Source organism: Canis lupus, chromosome 13, assembly GCF_048164855.1.
Source record: "Canis lupus baileyi chromosome 13, mCanLup2.hap1, whole genome shotgun sequence".
NCBI lineage: Eukaryota > Metazoa > Chordata > Mammalia > Carnivora > Canidae > Canis > Canis lupus.
In genome coordinates, this window is record NC_132850.1 from 26,022,219 (window position 1) to 26,039,543 (window position 17,325).

The window sequence follows — 17,325 nt, forward strand, 5'->3', positions numbered from 1 at the left end:
GCTTTGAAGATGGAGAAAAAGGGTCAAGTCAAAGAATGACCTCTATCGGCTGGAAAAGGCAGGGAACTGGCTTCTTTTCTGGTGCCTCCAGAAGGAGCACAATCTTGCTAATACTTGATGAAAAAAACCCATTTGCACTTAAGACCTTCAGAACTGTAAGATGATAAATTTGTGTTTTTTTTTTTTTTTTTTTTTGCCACTAAGCATATGGTAATTCATTATAGTAACAATAGGAAACTGATACAGACACCAAACTAATAATTCACCCCTTTTTGCCAATAATTAAGATTATTCAGCAATAGCTCCTATAATGGTAAGTACCAACATAACACAGAAGAAACGAAACCATTTGGCCTGCCTCCGTCCGTCTAATTATTGTTGAGACAAGAAGGGTGAGAAGTTTGTGTTGTGTTTTCTCACACTAATCTCAAAGTTTCATACTGCCATTCTGCTATCATATTTCTCCTCTTTATCCTCTAATTCACGTAGTTTCTAATATGTATATGTAGATACATTGGTCAAAAAGGACAAAATTAAGACCATGTTAAATTAAAAATATAGAGGCCCAGTTTCCAGAAGGATCTTTTTGTTTGTTTCTGTTTTAAAGATTTTATTTATTTATTTGAGAGAGAGTGAGAGAGAGCGAGATCTATGAGCAGAGGGCAGGAGCAGAGGGAGAGGGAGAAGCATAAGAAGCAGGCTCCCCAATAAGCAGGGCTTGATCCTATGATGCTGAGATCATGACCTGAGCTGAAAGGCAGACACTTAACCGATTGAGCCACCCAGGGCGCCCCTCCAGAAGGATTTTCTGACAAAAACTCTAATACCTCTTCTCAAGTCTTCCCCTTGAGATGTGATTTGGACATATGTTGTCTGCTTGTCATAACAGCAGCTTTATTTTTCATACGAGTTACACTGGAACTTGGCTTGCCTCGAGGTTACCCATCAACTGAGGTCTGCTTCATGCAAAATATGTACTAAGGCTGAAGCTCAGGAAAAGAGGATGGATTTAAAAATTAAATGACTCAAGAAATATACAGTGATGACTTCTCAGTAGGGTTAAAAAAAATTGAGTTTTCATCGGAGTCGAATTCTGGAAGTGGAAAAACTCTAAAAAAAAAAAATTGTTTGGCATTATTTTAATTCCCTGTTTTTGAGGCTGTTATTTAACGGCTGTAAGGCTTTGTGGTCAATAGAAAACTCAATAAATGCGGAACACTCCTTGGTGAAATCCCTTCCGCTCCAGACAGCTTTCCAGTATGTTGTACTAATTTAGCATCATTTAGACCATTTAGTCAGTGCTGTTAGTTGCAAACAAAATAGTGTGGGCCAGAGGGAATGGACTAACACACAGTTAGGCTCCTTTCTTCTTCTTCTGGAATACCCAAGTCCCCCTCTCCCCCCTACCCCAAACACACATTATAAATGGAGTGGGGGCAGAGGGCCTCTCCGGCACAAAGCTAACAGGGCTGGGAACAGTGCAAGGTAGAACTAGCATTAGAACACCAGTCCAAAGATCTGGGTTGGTTGGTTTTTTTTTTTTTTCCCCTATAATTCTGCGTCTCACTCACTATGTGATCCTGGATGGCAGTCTTTATTTTCCTTCACTAAAAAGATGAGAAAGAGCATTTGTGACATCACATGGTGCCTCTAAAAATATTTTGAGAACTAGAAAGTTCTGGACATACATTAAGTAATCACGGTTATTATATAAACTTCTCCATCGTTCTTCTCACCTCCTTTCGCCACTCTGGGAATCCAGATGGAGTCACGGGATAAAATAGGCTGGTGCAACCAGTGCTGACTGTGTGGTGGTGACAGCATTGGTGTCGTGATGTCATCACCCTGTGGCAACCATAGCTTTGTTCTTTGTTGCATCATTCTCCTTCTATCCTTTCCCTCCCTCAAAATCACTAAGGCACCGTAAGTGGTGTAAAAACAATGTTAATCCCGGTGTAGTTGTTGGTGAGCATAATGCAGATAATGAAACTCTTGTTTTGTTTGAAAGTTAAGCTTTTGGTTGAGTGCACTTCCTACCACGAAGATCGCTTTCAGCATGTGGAGCCCATTAAGCAGTGTTGGAGCTGGATTCACAGTTTACTATGCTCACACTGCATCTGTTTCTACCCTGATGATAACACCTGGATCAGTTTAGAACTTATGTAGGAGTTTAAGATGTGGTGTAGTTAATTTCTAAAACAACTGTTGATCTTTATATGTGTGAACCCCATGGTCTTTCACATTCCAGACGAATTCACTGCCATTTGAACATGCTCGTACCTGTGTGCGCTTGCAGAATGGGAAATAAAAAACATGTGCCTTCCCCTCCAGGAGGTTTATTTTCACTTAAATTTCTAAGGGGTGACAATGATGAGATGATTATTTTTTTTCCCCTTTTGGGATGAATGGGAAGATGCTTTTATGTTGTATTTCTCGTAACCTTTATCGAATGTTCATCTGAAACGAACAGTTGATGGATGATTTTCCTACCTGCTTTGTCAAAACACACAGCCATACACAGCCCAAGCCATGTATGATGCTATGATTCCTCTTGGGAACCCTGAGATGGACAAGCATTAAAAATTAAAGAAAGGCAGTTCTGTTACTGAGACTATGCGCTCTATCTCTGTGGCTGGCTAAAAGCAGAGTGCCAGTTCACTAGAGCTTTGAGAAATGACTTTTCCCAGTGACCCACTGCCTTTTAAAGACAGCAGAGTTTGGAGTTCCTTTTTAAAGTGCTAAATGCCCTTGGAGAGTTGCAGTACAGTTATATTCCCATTAGAAAGATTGAACTTCTCTCCAGGATGCCCTCAGAAAAGAAACCATTAGAAGACAGGACCAATAGAGCATTTGGGGATGCCTATTCTGTTATCCTCACCAAGGCAACTTTTAATGTTAGTTTTGCAGTGTGAAAATCCCATCTACTGTGAGTGGAGTGACCATGATAGAATGAGTGACTTTACCCTTTTTCACAAGGTGATCACATTTCTGGTCATAAACTCTTCTAGATTATATTCCAGGCCATCCAAAATTATAGCCTGTGTCCTGCCCACCTGCATAGGATTGGCTTATATGAAGACTGTGAAGAGGGGATTTTTCAAATATTGTGTTGACTTCTATTTTTATTAGCGAAGATAGAAGAAGTTTGATACCTATTGTCCTGCTTTTTAGAAGTCGCTGTCTTTGAAAACATAATGATATGTGTGTGTGATTGGAAATGCCTGGAGTAATTCTTTTCCTCCTTTGTGCAAGAAGAAATAAGGGTAGCTTAAAAAAATAGTTTGCAGATCACATTACAGATGGTTTGTTAGAACTGATGTTCTTTAGTCCAAAAGAAATGTCAAGCCCGGCTTTGTTGGTGGTATGCAACTGTTGTTCTTCCAATGAAGCTCTTTCCCAGAATATCCTAATTAGGTTGTGCACTGTGACATAAATCCTGTGACTCTCCTTTCTGTTATGCTTGTTGATCCCGTCACTTAACTTTGCTATTATCCATCCTCCCCGATGAGTTAGACTGCTGTGAACATTATTCTTGTGTTCTTCAATTGGCTAATGGCTTAACTTTTCATTAATATGGGCACAATTTCACATTACTGTAGTAGGGGAGAGAGGAAGACAGGTCCTGGAGAATATGCTAAGAGAGAAGATAGACGGCACTAGGAGCTGAATACTAGATGTAGTTAGTGATATTGAGCAACATTTCAGGGGAAACAGAAGTGCTCTTTTGGGGCACCTGGCTGGCTCAGTTGGAAAGTCATGTGACTCTTGATCTCAGGGTTGTGAATTTGAGCCCCACATTGGGTGTAGAGATTACTTAAGTAAAAAATATGTTTAAAATAATGTGCTCTTTTGTGGAATCCAGAAAGGCAGGAGTGGCGATTCATTATAGTAACAGTCATTTGTTTGTTAAGTCACCTACTATGTGTGAATAGTTAACCTCCTTATTTAATCATTTTCTTATTTTATCTTCATCAGAAACAGTAGTTTACAAATGAGAAGACTGAACCACACAGCCAGTAAGTCTAAGAGGAAGAATTTGAACCAAGATTACCTGGCTCTAGGGTAGATGAGTATGCATTCAGCATGTGACATGGATTTTAGGAGTTTCTCTTGATAAGAGATGAATGTTTCTTTTTTTTTTTTTTAATTTTTATTTTTCCAGTTTGACTTGGAGTAAAAAATTAGATCTGTTGTGCCTAGCTCCCTCTGATTGAATACCATCCTCCATTCTTATACTTTGTTCTGCTTGTTCATTTCATGCCTTGTGAATTTTTTAGCCTGGTTACTTGCATACTGAAAAAAAAAATCTTTTATAGGCAACAGCCAGTGTGTCAGACATTATGTCTAGTGAAGACAGTGATGGTCAGGAGTGTATTAAAATGATCTTGTGGTCTGGTGTTGGAGTTTCCAACTTCGTGGAGGTTGGCTGAGTTAGCAGGCATAGATGGGGGTGCTAGAGAAGATACTCGTAATATCCAGCTGCTCCAGCTTTGACAATTTGGGAGTCAGCAAAGGGGTAAAATATACCATGCTTAAGATTGTCAAAGAGACATGTTGGTGCTTCATAATTTGTCTGTTCATAGCACGAGATCTGAGAGAGCTGATAGTTTTCATCTAACAGTTAGCATGTGTATTTTAAGCGCCTGCCCTGTAATTTAAAGAGCTCCAGAGAGAAAAGTGTCTGGACTTCCTGTTTGCTTCCTTAATTTATTTCTTGGTTATTCAAGTTTGGTCACTGAATGACATCTGTATTAGAAAGTACTGTGTACTGGATGTCAATAAATTTTAATGGTGGCCTTAATATCTCCTTGTCTCCCCATTCTTGGATGAAATATCTCTCTGCCTTCCATGACAAATTAGAGAGTTGCTGGTGGTTTGTGGACCAAATGTTTGGGTACTTTGAGTAGGCTCCTCTGTGTTAGTTTTAAATTAGAGTGTTTTCCTCCTTGCCTATCTGTTTTTCATCAGGGATCATATATTCTTGTGTCCAAAAAGACTCTCTGATTTAACTGTGAGGCTGATTTTATTGTAGGGATGTCTGTGTATCCTGTCATCGCAGGCAACCCTGGTGAAACTTCCCATGTTGTGTGTGTATGTTGCTGCAATATGTTCAAAGTCTGATCTTTCTCAGATGTATGTGTGTGTGTAGCTTTTATAGCCGAAAAGGGATGCAGGCCGCACAATTTCTGCCAGGATATGTTTTCTATTATATTTTGTAATATGAAATTATAGGTTCGTTTTTGGCTTTCATAAAGCTGCCTTTTTCACCCGTCACTGGAAGACAACTAACACCTTCCTTTGACTCACGTTTTCCAAGACTCCTTCGTGTTAAAAGAAGACTTTCGTTTTGAAATGCAGAAATTAAAAGAATATGGTACAAAAGCATTTTTTTATGGCTTTATTGAGTCTTGAGGGCAGATATATGGATTCCAGACCAAATGCAATAATAGACTAGGATTTTACTTTCAAATCGTCTTAGAAACACTTCTTGTCGGAGATTTATGGTACATGTGGAAGAACAGGGCTGCTTTGAAGGTTAAATGGAATAGTTTGGAGAGCAGTGTTCAAGGTCTTCCTCTGCCTCTTGTTAAGAATGTGCTCTCTAACTTAACCCGTCCAGCTTCGCTTCCCTGTTTTCTGGCAGTGTGGGGAGGACAGAGTGAGATGGGGGGGGGGGAGGGGGTGCTCTGCAAGCTTTGTCAATCCCCGTGTAAATGTGGAGCAGCCCTGGTGCTCTATGATGTGTGTGTAGTTAGCATGAGGGCCCCATGGGCATGGTCGGGAATTTTTTCCCCTCTGGTGGAGAGCATAGACGAATCCTGGCAGGACTAAGAAGGAGATACCTCTTCAAGTCCTATTTATACTTACAAAGCAGTTCGACCCCTGTCATCAAAACACAGCACCAGACGTGGTATTGGAGAAATAAGCCTTTGTGTGCCATCTAGTTTCCCTGAAAGTCCGACGGATAAACAGGAGAGTGTATGTAATTGCATATGACGGGCACCCCGGGAGAGTCAGATGTGTTCTCCTGTAAAGGCTGCTGAAACAAAATACCACAAACGAGAAGACTTCAACAACAGAAATTTATCTTCTCATGGTTCTAGAAGGGAAAAGTCTGAGATCAAGGTGTAGGCAGGTTGGGATTCCCCTGAGGCCTCTGCTTGGCTTGCAGAAGGCCACCTTTTCTCCATGGGCTCCTCTGTATGAGTGTCCCCAATGTCTGTCTAAATGTCCTTTTTTGATAAGGGCACTGGTTAGATTGCAGTAAGGGCCGGCCCACTCTACTGGCCTCATTGTAACTTCATTACCTTTTTAAAGGCCTTCCTTCTCTCCAACGGTGGTCACATTCCATGGTACCCATGCTAGAGGTTCAACATCTGAATTTTTTATTTTTTTATTTTTTATTTTATTTTTGTCAGGGAGCACCATTTAGCCCATAACAGAGAGAGAGCGGTGGATAAGGAATTGAGATTTGCATTCCAGCGTGGGTGGCTCTGAAATGTACTGATGCCATTGTGTCAGGCAGGACTCTTGTCAGGCCCATATCTGCCCACATCCGCTTACTCATGGGGTGGGGACAAGGATCCAAGATAATCGTGAACATGAGCACATTCTGTAAAATGTAAAAGTCTGATACAGGTGCAAGGTGGTATTATCCTATGCCTACCTGTGAGGGATACAATGGCAACATGTGGAAATTTTTAAGTGGAAGAGACAAAGGATCATGGCAAACATTTCCCCATAAGAAGTTTCTTGGCTATTCTCTTTGGCTGCCGGAGAAGCGTGGATAAAGAAAGGTGATTTGGTTTAAGACTTGATTTGGAGAAGCCGGGAGTTAGGCTAACAGATAAGCCAGATGTCTGGACAGGGCAGTACAAATGTCTTTCCTCCCCCATCACCTGTTTTCTTAGAGTCAGTTTCTTGGTTTAAATTTTTGTCCACTGACTCCTATGGTTTGTCAGTACTCAGGCTGTGCACTCTCAGTGGGGGCACAAGCAGGGGTCATAGTCAGAAAGTACTTTTCTTGTTTACCTAAGTGGAGGTTATAACTTCTCCTTGAGGTTGTGACTCTTTTTTTTTTTTTTTTTAAGGGATCATATTTGCGTAATTGGGAGAAACTACCAGCACTTAGTATATCTGGTCTGAAATTGTAAAGTACTCTTTATGTAAAAGATAAGTGTTTTAAATGAAGAGATGTATTCTCAGCTTGCCATTCCTACCTTTTTAGAGTGCATTTGGATAATCTAATCCTTAAGGACAAAGATGCATCTTCTTTTATTCTGTAAAAGCACAAAAAACAAGACCATGCACAAAATTGGTGTTCTTGAACTCTTTGTGATTATACTTGTATTTTTTTCTCTTGGAATCGGGAACCAGTGGAGCTGCTGCTTCTGCTTCTTCTTCCTCTTCCTCTCCCTCTTCCTCTTCCTCTTCTTCCATTTACTTAGAGAGAGAGAGAGATTGAGAGAGAGAGAGAGAGAGAGAGCAAGAGTACAGAGGGAGAAGAGCGAGAGGCAGACCCCCATTGAGCAGGGAGGCCAGCACATGGGGCTCAATCCCAGGACCCCAGGATCATGACCTGAGATGAAGGCAGACGCTTCACTGACTGAGCCACTCAGGAGCCCCAGAGCCCATTCATTGTTGAAAGCTTTGAATGTCATGAAAATCTATTCTCTGATACTTATTTATTCTCTTAAATCATAGTCAAACATTTGTTGTTTTCTGTAAATAAAAAAATTAAAAAGAAATCAGTTATCTTTCAAAACATATCACTACTGGGGATCCTTGGGTGGCTCAGTGCTTTAGCACTTGCCTTCAGCCCAGAGTGTGATCCTGGGGTCCCAGGATCGAGTCTCCCATCAGGCTCCAAAACATGCTTCTCCCTCTGCCCTGTGTCTCTGCCTCTCTCTCTTTGTCTTTCATGAATAAATAAATAAATAAATCTTAAAAAATAATAATAATTAAAAAAAAAGAACATATCACTACTGCTCAAGACTCCAGTGTAAGGGAAACAGTGTGTGATCTATTAAATGCCAAAAATATTTTTAATCATCTTTTTATAGGCCTAATTTATGAAAGCCTATGAAACTGACTGAAATTCATAAATGATATAATGTAGTGTACTAAAGTGGCTCATATACTTGAATTAACTTTTTGGAGCAAAAAACCTTCATAATAACCCTTCTGGTACTAATTTCAAGACTTAAAAAAGTGGAATCAGGATATTTTCTTTAAGCTTTAAAGTTGAGACTCTGATTGAATTTAGTACAGTGTGGAGGAGGTGAGTTGTGACTATAATATTTTATTATGTCAGGATGGCATGATATGAATACAGTGAACAATTATGTAGAAAAATATTAATATTTTCATCATGCGAATTGCAAGGTACTGCAAATATTTTAAGGTGTTAAGAAGCTAATGTTAAGGTAGAGGATTCTGTTAATCAGTGAAGTGAAATGCTTGGAGTGTGGTTTTCCTGATACTCTCAGGCTGTTAGTTTTTGCTCTAATCTCGTAAAATGCTTTCCATATAAATACTTTAAAAAACATGTTTAGGCAACTGACCATTTAATTTGGAAATGAACATCTTTCTTCCAAATGGATTATTAATTAGCTTTTTAGGATAACTTACACTTTTTTTTTCTTGGATATTTCCCGTAGGAATTCTGAAAATGACAGTTTTGATTTATCTGAGGAATCATAGATACTTGAAAAAATATTGAACCAAGTTTCCTTCTCCACAGTTTCTGCCCATAACAGAAACAGGTATCTGGGCAAACTCTGGACTTGGTTGGGGAAGAAGCCACCTCATCTGAGGAAAGTCTAGGAGAGTGAATGTCTAGCAGCTCTGGGCGTAGGTCACTTGCAGTTGGGACTAGTTTGAAATAGAAGCTTACTTTTCTTTTCTTTTTTTTTTTTTTTTCCTTTCCTTTTCTTTTTATTTTTTTGAGGGGAGGGCATTGAGGGCGGGGCAGGGGAGCATTGCTATGTTAGATGAAGTTCATAAAGCTCCTTTATTGCTCATAGGAAAAACTCCCAAAGGCATGGAAGAAGGGTCCACGAAGAATGTTCCTTTAGTAACAAGGCTGAGCATTCTTAGACTTACTTTGCACAAAGCAAGCAATTACTCGAGGGCCCTGTCCCTTGGATGTGTGACAACAGGCCTTTTATTACTCCCAGCAGCCTCTTTTCATTCAACATCTACAGGGTGGCAATTCAAAAAAAAAAAAAAAAAATTTTTTTTTTTTTTTTTAAGTGCCAGTTGTTTAGGAAGCCATCATCTCTGCCATGGAAGGATTTTAGTCTAGTAGGGGGAGATCAAGATAGAAACAAGCAAGTTTAGTAATGTGTTACATATGGTATGATGATAAATTCATCCCAAAACTATTTCTCCTGGGACCTTGCAACCTAACACTGCTCCCACTAGTCCAGCACCCAGACACTGAGATTTACTTGCCTTACCCTAAGTTCCTCAAGGAATCTGAAATACATTGCTTATCTCCAAACTGAGACAGGCTCTCAATGTTATGGTGTTTCTCATTCCCCTCTCCTGTTAGACAAGTATTTACATATTAACTGGAGCTTTCTTAATATAATGGCTTATCCCTAAAGAGGAACTCTAATGAAGGGATTATAGGTTAAGTGGCAAATGGATGCCAAAGACATTTGGGTAAGCCAATTAACCTGATGGTTTTTTCACAGTTAATTATCATTGAATGAGCAGAGGTTAGTGCCCAGAGTGAGTGAACTACTTTTAGATGAAAGTGATAATTTCCTATATATGTAAAACAATGAAGAATTTTCCAAAGAATTTTTCTAAAAGGTGAGTGCAGCTTATAAGTCCCAATCATTTCTAGTTGGAATTCAGTTCATCAGAAACACATGGAATGCCTACTGTGTGCTAGGCTCCAAAAGATAAATTAGATGCTTTTCTATTTCTTAAAAGTTAACAGTGGTTGGGGAAATAAATAAAGCAAGTTCTACCAAGACAATGATTGCATCAAACCCAAAGAGCATTAGGGAGATTGATATCCAGCCAAATTCCCATACATCTCGCGAAGGTCAGTAGTACAAGACAGAGTAATGCCAGTGATTCCATCCCTCAAACTTTGTTCACTCTAGCAAACTAACCGATTGTATTTTTTCAGACCCCAAACTTACCACCTCCTGTCTGACTCACGATCTTTGCAAATATTGACCTTTAGCCTGGCAATATCCTCTTACTCCTTCATATAACTCCTTCCATGTATGCAGACATGCTTTTCTCAGGGAGGTGGACCTGTGTTCTTTGTTGTTGTTATTGCTTTTCTAAAGATTTTATTTATTCCGACTTGAGAGAGGGCGAGAGCATGAGAGAGCACAAGCCAGGGGAAAAGGGAGAGGGAGAAGCAGACTCCCACTGAATAGGGACCCCCATACAGGGCTCAATCCCAGGCTCCCGGATCATGACCTGAGCCACCCAGGTGCCCCAGCTTTGGGTCTTCTAAGACTATTGGGAGTTTGTTCTCTTCTCCTTTAGCAATCAGGATTTCATATTGGAGGAGTATTTTCATACTATAGTGAAATTGTACACCTATTTGCCTCCTCTACTAAGCTGTTTCGCAAAGTTGATGAGTCTGTTTTGCTCACCCTGCTGTCTGCAGTGCCCTGTATAATGTCTAGTCCATCACTGAGTAAATGAATATATGAATAAGTAAATGATTTCCTTTTTTTTTTTTTTTTTTTTTTTAGTAACTAATTTTCTTACGACAAAATTCCTTTTTCGGGGGAGCAGTGATTTCAGTAGGGGATGGAAGAGGGAATTTTAGAATTACCTGTGCCCCATTTTAATGCATTTTTTTCCTCCTACAACTTCCGAAATGTCTTCCACATATCATCCCATTTAGGATCCCTATTAATTATAGCAAGAAGTCAATGTGATTAATGGGAATGTGTCTGTACTCCGTGTCAAAATCAAGCGTATTTGCAACAATAGCTAGGAAAGACTTTGGGGAGACTGTGGCATCACAAATGATCATGGAGCACTGAAGCATATTTGGACAGATATAACTGGATGAAGAAGAGCAGTCCGGACAGAAGAAGGAAAGAAATGGTTTGAGCAAAGGCCTAGAGTCTGGGAAGTTTGGATGACATTAAGATGCCTATGGAGAAGTAATGGGAGATTGGCCTAGAGGCATAATGGGGATGGTTATGAATGCTGGGCTGTGTAGGGTGTTTATTATGGTAAGAAATAGGGCATGATGAGGGATTTTTATGGAGCAGAGTAGTAGTGGTAGGTTCCATTTCAGGAAGTTTCTGTCTCTGCAGCAAGTGTATCGTGGATCAAAGAGGGAGAGAAAGCAGTCAGGGATGACTATTTACTTCAGTTTAGCAAATATTTATTGTGAGCCTGTTATGCGTTGGGCACTGGGAGGAAACATAGAGCATAATTCCTTCCATGAGGGGACTTAAGCCTAACGAAGGAAAGTGAACAAGCAGTTTTAGTAAGCATGCTAAGCAGTGCGGGCAGGAACTAATAAAAGCCCGAATGAGACTAGCACAGAGTTAGAGGCAGATTCAACGGAAACTTGCGAATTGGATTTTCTCTGAGGTTCGGAATAGTGTTAAAATATCCTTAACCAATTTTAAAATGGATGTAGGAGCAAAGAGAGAAGGAGCCCTCATGCATGCACAACTTTGATGGCAGTGTTGGAGGGATAACGGTATTTTAATAAAGGGCTTGTATGAAAAAGGGGATGGATTGTGAGGAAAATGACATAGATTCAATCTTACTAAGCTAAAGATACTAAAAAGACAACTAACAGTATTGATACTTCCAGTGTGCAGTTTTGTTTAGCACTTTTTTGGTTGTAGATGTCAGAATGGCCATTAAAATTAACTTATGAGTAAGGGGCATTTATTGGTTTATTTAAGAGTGCTAGCTGCAGGCATGACAGGATCCAGCTGCAGTAGGAATGGCCTCTTTGTCTCCTAGATTTGGGTTCTTTGGTGTTGGCTTCGTTCTTAGACAGGCTCTGTCTTCAGGGAATTCTTAAGCAGCCCTTGGATTTCATCTCATTCTTAAAAGATGTTCTTTCTCAGTAGAGTGTCGGGGCTGTATTTGACTCTGATTGACCTGGCTTCCTGCTAAATCAGTTGTTACAGCCAGGAATGAGGATGGGCGATTAGAGTACACTAATCGGTCAAATCATCTGATGATCTTTCATCAGGAGGTAAGGGCAGCCTCACCCTAGCCATATGGACTGAGAGTAAATGTGGGCTGTTCTTGAAGAAAACCCACAAAAAGCCAAAACCCAGGACACTGTTAAGTAGGGGCAGAAGGGACTCCAAATAACGGCAAGTATCCATTACACAAGACTCTAATTTTTTTAAAGAGATTTTATATTTATTAGAGAGAAAGAGAGTGAGCAGGAGCTGTGGAGAGAGAGAGAGTGAGAAAGAAAAAAAGAAAAGAAAAGAAAAAAAGAAAGGAAAGAAAGGAAAGGAAAGAAAAAGAAAAGAAAGAAAAAGAAAGAAAGAAAGAAAGAAAGAAAGAAAGAAAGAAAGAAAGAAAGAAAGAAAGAAAGAAAGAAAGAAAAGAAAAGAAAAGAAAAGAAAAGAAAAGCAGACTTTGCACTCCATGCTGAGCCTGATGCAGGGGCTCCGTCCCAGGACCCCAAGATCATGACCTGAGCCAAAGTCAGATGCTTAACCAGCTGAGTCACCCAAGGTGCCCCAAGGCTCTGTAATTTCAAACATTTTGGGTTAACATTGCTTTGTTTGATCTTCAACACAACAGCTTTTGAGAAGCATTGTTACTATCTCCCCATGACAGGTAAGGACGCTGAGCTTTAGGGAGGCCAGCTGGCCAAAGCTGGTCAGTCCTCCTGGTGGCAGTAAAGGAACCAAGATTTCATTACTCTTCCTTCCATTCAGGTCTGGATATCAGCTGGGCATTTGGAGGTGGAGGCTCACGAGCAACACGTAGGTTGGAGGCATAGGTGGAGAAGGCAGCTCTTGAGTTGGAGTGTCGGAGGTGATTGGCCATAGAGGTGGAAAGTGTAGAGAGAAAGAAGGTCAGGGAACAGAACCAGGACAGAAACAACCACCTTCCAGAATGTGAAGGAGATGCTAGCCAAGGAGAGGTAGAAAGAGGTGGCCAAAAAGGTAGGAGCAGACGCAGAAGCCTCATGTGTTAAAGATGAAAGGTGAGATTTCATACATGCTTATTATCTTGAGAGTGTCATTAAAGCTTAGTGGAATTTTAAGTGAGAGACTCATGACCATGATCCATAGATTTTGAAGGCTGTACGCACAGTGCTTGCACTGATGGGTAACATCACTTGTTTGGTGTTGAAGGTAATAATACTAACAACGAGAGCAGCTAACCTATTACATTTATTATGCTACATATACGTGTTATATTACATAGAACAATTTACTTTTTGCTTACTCATTTACTCCTCCTAATGATCCCGTAGGGCAAGCACAGTTATCCTTATTTTACAGATGAGAAAACTGAGGTCACCTTAAGATTCTAGTTTCATTGGCTCTGGAGTCAATTTTCTTACCTTCTGCATTTCACTGACCTTCCGGGGCAGAGACAGGTGTCCTTGGGTGGCCCCGAAGCAGGGCAGGGCAGCAAAGGCCATTCTCTTCCCTCGCTCTTTTGTAGAACAAATTTCAACCCATCAGTTGAATTTTTTCTTTTCTTTTCTTCTTCTTCTTCTCCTTTTTTTTTTTTTTTAATGAAAAGTTTGGCCTTTACTTACCTTTCAGTCGAACAGTTGAAAGCACTTTGGAAGAGTGTGCCATTTGACATTCGAAAAAGGGAAGCATTGTTTCTGCTCTGAGGGACTAATGGTCATCATTTATGGTGTTTGTGATTGAAAAGGTCAATGGACAGAAAAAATGGCAGCGAGAGAAACACACCCAAGGACAGTTAGGAGGGCAGTGTCACACCATTCATCAGTTTTATAATAGTGTTGGCCTTCGTCAACATTTCCAAAAGGAAAGATCATAAGGCAGCAAAAACAAAGAGCCACAAATGAACAAGACTGGAACAGGTTAAGACCTCCTTGAAGACTCGAGGGACTGGATCTTTTGGCTTCAAAAGACAGTCAGTCATGTTTTCTCTGGAGAGATCTGCCTGCAGTTGTTTCTTTTTCACATCTGCTGCTCCGATGTTCTTCACCTTTCCCAGAGTGGAAAATTTCCTAATTCCTTAGTGTCTCCCTGAATTTTCAACACCGATTCACAAGCAGTAACCTAAGGAATTATATCAGCCTGAAGTTTTGTTTGGAGTTGAGGTTTTTCATTAGCTGAGAAATAGCAGAAGAGGTTTTACTCTTTCCATTTTGGACTCTTGTAAGAAAATGCAAATGGTTGAAAATCTGTTATGCTCGGTGTTGAATGGCTACCTTCTCATTTTGCCGGCAGATTATTTAGATTCTATTAAAGCCCTCTTGGCTCGTATTTTTCGTAATATGATGTGAGGGATGCGTAATGCATCCCTTATCACTGACTTGCATGTGTGACATGACTTATATACTAAAGCCCAGCACAATTTCGTCTTATTTCATGTTCTTTTGCCATAATATTCATCGGTTAAATAAAAACCTGCCTAAGCAGATAACACCCATCAGAATTTTCTCATGCTAAAGTCTCCCTTAGTGTAATGTGTTTTGCACATGGGTAAGATGTTCCTTTGCTCTTCCACTTTTGTTCCAGTAAACTGCCCTCTAAGTTGTTTTTCGACGGTATAAATTTAGGGCTGCGGCTCATCGAAGTTTTCTCTCCTGGTGTAATTATGAGATTTGTTAATTCTTTGTTTTGAAGCCCTTGTTTTGTGACAGTGAAGTGAGATGTATAGTATAGCTTGCTGGCTGCTGCAGATTACTAGATTCATTGCCATAAATATAAGAAGTTCAGGCGACTTTGTATAGCTTTTTAAGAATAGGTGTGCTTTTTTCCTGAGAAAGTCTTTGCAGAGTCGATTAGGATGCTGAACTAATAGCATGTAGAAATCCTGGTTTGGGGAACGTTCCTTCTCTATCCTCTCTGGATCTGCCAGTGAAAGGGTGAGGTATGGTCCTGAACAAAATATGCTCCCCAGCCTTCCTCATTGTGTTAGCAGAGCCTTCTCCCAAAATGCTTCTCTATCAAGCTTTCTACTGCCCCGACGATGATAGTGTGTGCATTTCTGCATTGATATTAGAGAAATTCACATCACTATCACGGTTAATGGTTAGTAGAGGCCAGTTGGCTTTTCATTCTGAATTGCTTGAAATCAGCTCTTTCTGACAACACTGTTTGGCAGTTTTTCATATTTCTTTTAAATTTTAATTATAACCCATCAAGTCTTAAGCAGTTACTTCTGGGTTAGACTCTTGATGAATGTCAAAGCAGGGTGTTTTAATTTAATGGATCCAGAGTAACATCTGTTTCTAATATTTTAAAAGCCAATTTATATGGAAATTCATTTAATACACAGTCGATACACGGAGACTTGTAAAAATAAAAATAAATATGGAAAATCAAACCACGGTGATATAGTGGGTCTTCTGTTAACGGAGGATTTCACTGATGACTAGGTTCAGCTGTTATTACCTGACACCCAAAATCCAACAGTTTAAACAAAATAGTGATTTATTTCTCATACAAAATCAGGAGGTTAGCTTAGGGCTGGTACGGTCTACCGTAATAGGGACCCAATTTTCTTCAGTCTTATGCTGTTCTCTGCTGGGTGTGACTTCCATTCCTAAGGATTCCTTATGGGCCAACATGGCTGCTGGAACTCCAGCTGTTACATCTGTGCTTCAGCAAGAACGAGGGAGATTTCACTCGTTTCATGGAGGGAGAGAAGAATGCTAAGCTTGCTTTTTTTTTTTTTTTTTAAAGGACACTTTCTAGAAGTAGTACATAGCACTCTGCTTATGTTCCACTGGTCAAAAATTAGTCACAAGACTGTATTTAGCAGCAAGGGAAGATAGGAAATGAAGTCTTTTTTTCCAGGTGACCTCATACCCAGCTGCAAAGTAAAGATCTGTGATTCTGGGAAAGGGGAGAACAGACAGAGGGGAACAGCTATCTCTGCCATGTTGAATTTTTTTTTTTCATGTTGAATATTTTTTAAGACACGATTTTAATAGAACTTCAGCCTTTTTATTGAGCATCTAGAAGAGTCAACTAGTTCTCGCGAGTAGATAATTTATGTAGAAGGACTAGCATGGTGTTTGGCTCAAAAAAAAAGAGAGTCATCAACTGCTGTTGATAGGTTTTAATTTCTAACCCCTAATTGCATCGAATTTCAGAGACCGTGAGTCAAGATGATTTTATTTTATTTTATTTTTTTAAAGATCTTATTTATTTATTCATGAGAGAAACAGAGAGAGAGAGAGAGAGAGAGAGAGGGAGAAGCAGGCTCCATGCAAGGAGTCTGACGCGGGACTTGATCCCGGGTCTTCAGGATCATGCCCTGGGCTGACAGCAGCGCTAAACCGCTGAGCCACCCAAGCTGCCCCATCAAGGTGATTTTAATAAGAGAGTTTTTGAACACTGTACCCCAGTCTTTTTGAATAATAACAACAGCAGCTCACAGAGCTTAGATGTCATTTATACTAGGTCTCCAGAACACTCTTGTATTGGCAAGACAGCGTTCTTTGCTTTTCTACAAAGAAGATAAATGAACAATTACAAGTGTTTGTTAACAGCTTTCAAAGTAAAATTATTGTCACGGGGTGCCTGGGTGACTCAGTTGGTGAACTGTCTGATTTTGGCTCAGATCAGGATCCTGGGGTCCTGGGATTGAGCCCCACATAGGGCTCCCCACTCAGTGGGGAGTCTCCCTCTCCCCCTCCTTGTACCTCTACCCCTCCTCCTACTTGTGCGCATGTGAGCGCACGCTCTCTCTCTCAAATAAATAAAATCAATCTTTGAAAAAAGAAAACAACTATTATCCTCATAGAAACCGAAGCTCAGAGAGGTTAATTGGGAAGCAATTTAGAGAAGCAGATAGAAACCAGCATTGCCCCCTCACTTTATCCAACTGGAATACTATTATTTCTACTGGCTGTGTCACCTTGGATAGGTTTCTTAATCTGTTGCATTTTCTTATTTTGGAAGACACTCAGGTAAATTACAGAGCTGTGATTCAGGCATGTTTCCTCTCAGTCCAGGGCTTTTCTATCCTGGATTTTGGTCATCTTCAGATCGAAATTTCCTTAACCATACCTGTCTCACAGTCAAAGGCTAAACTAGTGGAGCAGCTAGAGGTAAAAGTCATCAAACAGCTTTTTGTCGTATACTCTCCAGCTACACAGATGCCCACACCCCTTCCAAAGCCCTG

General features: G+C 40.2%; 1 protein-coding gene across 4 annotated transcripts in view; it reads left to right on the plus strand.

Annotated features, from left to right (window-relative positions):
• The window catches only part of TMTC2 (transmembrane O-mannosyltransferase targeting cadherins 2), a 395,252-nt gene that overhangs the window by 135,259 nt on the left and 242,668 nt on the right, over positions 1 to 17,325 (plus strand). Inside the window, exon 1 of one of the 4 annotated variants that reach the window (XM_072772935.1) lies at positions 6,653 to 6,797. The exons of the other annotated variants lie outside the window; for them this stretch is intronic. The gene's annotated coding sequence lies outside the window, so the exon portion shown is untranslated. Of the gene's footprint in view, positions 1 to 6,652; positions 6,798 to 17,325 lie in introns of those variants that run through there. 4 annotated transcript variants of the gene reach the window in all.